We start from the raw sequence: 2,500 nt of genomic DNA on the forward strand, positions 1-2,500 counted from the left end.
CTTACACACGTGTTACACACATTACACTTACACACCCGTTACACACATTACACTTACACACGCGTTACACACATTACACTTACTCACGCGTTACACACATTACACTTACACACGCGTTACACTTACACACGCATTACACACATTACACTTACACACCCGTTACACTTACACCCCCGTTACACACATTACACTTACACACGCGTTACACACATTACACTTACACACGCGTTACACTTACACACATTACACTTACACACGCGTTACACTTACACACGCATTACACACATTACACTTACACACCCGTTACACTTACACCCCCGTTACACACATTACACTTACACACGCGTTACACACATTACACTTACTCACGCGTTACACTTACACACATTACACTTACACACGCGTTACACACATTGCACTTACACACGCGTTACACTTACACACATTACACTTACATACACGTTACACTTACACACGCATTACACACATTACACTTACACACCCGTTACACTTACACCCCCGTTACACACATTACACTTACACACGCGTTACACACATTACACTTACTCCCCCGTTACACATGCGTTACACACATTACACTTACACACCCGTTACACACGCGTTACACACATTACACTTACACACGCGTTACACACATTACACTTACACACGCGTTACACACATTACACTTACACCCCCGTTACACACGCGTTACACACATTACACTTACACACCCGTTACACACGCATTACACACACTACACTTACACGCATTACACACATTACACTTACACACGCGTTACACACATTACACTTACACCCCTGTTACACACGCGTTACACACATTACAATTACACACGCGTTACACACATTACACTTACACACCCGTTACACTTACACACGCGTTACACACATTACACTTAAACACCCGTTACACACATTAAACTTACACACGCATTACACACATTAAACTTACACATGCGTTACACACATTAAACTTACACATGCGTTACACACATTAAACTTACACATGCGTTACACTGACACGCGTCAAAACTCATGTGCGTGTTACACTTACACAGGTGTTACACACGTTAAACTTATGCTGCGCTTACACACACGTTACATTTATACACAACTTACACTTGCACACGTTATTTACACACACCTTAAATTTATACACACATTACACTTTCAGACATTAAACCTGCTCACTTTACACTTACACACACCTTACACTTATACCTTATACGTACACTTTACGCTTACACACACCTTACGCTTATACCTTATACACACACTTTACGCTTACACACACCTTACGCTTATACCTTATACGCACACTTTACACTTGCACACTATACTCCCCCACTAAAACAGGGTGGTTAAAAATAGCTGCCCTCTGTGCCCTCTGGTGCTTTGTGAAAGTGTGTCGTCTGGGTGTTACACCAATCAGAGCAGTGGCTGTGACCGCAGGCAGAATTGAGAATTCGGTGTGAATGGATGTGTTTGTGTTGCTACGGTGACTGGGAAGCTTTCAGTTGCGTCTTTATTTTGCTTCAGTTTAGACGTTGATGTTTAAATGTCTGATTAACCCTTTAAAACGTGAGCATGCAAAGATACAAAGAGCGCTCGTGACCGGACATTCTGATGCTGATGTCACAATCACAGCCGTGGAGTCCTGGAACGCGCACAATTCCAGGTCACCTGTCGTCCTCTGACGTCTGTCTTCTCAGGTTTTCAACAGCACACGTTCAGATGCTCACCCATGTTAGGGACAGCGATTCAGGTTCACACACAAGACGGTCGAGTAGCTGAGTGCCCGTCAAGTTCATTTCTGTTTTTGCAAAAGGGACCCAACTGCAGTTTCCAGCTGCTTCCTCCCTCAGTATGAAGGAGTGGCTCAGTCATTCTGAGCAGAAACAGTGCCCACACGGTCACATTAACCTGAAAGGGCACATTATTCACTAAGACCTGGCAACATCTGGATCTTAGGAGGCTTCCGTACCCATCGTGAACAGCCATGGCGAATTCAGAGCTGTCATAAATGCCAGAGAAGCGTATTGTGAAATGAACAAATTAATTTCCAGTACATCAGAGATTATGCCCTTTGCAGTCCCCCAAAGACACCCCTGGATTATAGTGAGTGAGTGAATGAATCAGTGAGTGAGTGAATTTATTTGACAATTTAAAAGCGATATTTGATAAGACTGCATAGTACAGAGTGTTCTCACTGCACACCAGGCAGGCTACTCTGCAGGACTCAAAACAAGAAAAGTGCAGCTCTGACTGTCTTCTTCCTACACTCACTCATCCATCTACTTCCACACCTTTTATTCCCTCCATCTCTCCCTCCTCTCCTTCTCTGCTTTCATCCTTCTCTTCTTCTACATCCCTCTCTCCCATTATCTTCATTTCTCTTCTCCATCCCTCTCTTCCTTTCCTCCTTTTCCCCATCCATACCTCCCTATGACTGAACCTCACTCTCTCTCTCTCTCTCT

At 43.8% G+C, this 2,500-nt stretch overlaps 1 protein-coding gene across 1 annotated transcript in view; it reads left to right on the forward strand.

The window, feature by feature from the left end:
- Positions 1-2,500, forward strand: part of ttc17 (tetratricopeptide repeat domain 17) — a 26,094-nt gene that overhangs the window by 12,075 nt on the left and 11,519 nt on the right. The gene's annotated exons all lie outside the window — the stretch shown is intronic.

The sequence above is a fragment of the Anguilla rostrata genome, chromosome 16 (assembly GCF_018555375.3).
Source record: "Anguilla rostrata isolate EN2019 chromosome 16, ASM1855537v3, whole genome shotgun sequence".
NCBI lineage: Eukaryota > Metazoa > Chordata > Actinopteri > Anguilliformes > Anguillidae > Anguilla > Anguilla rostrata.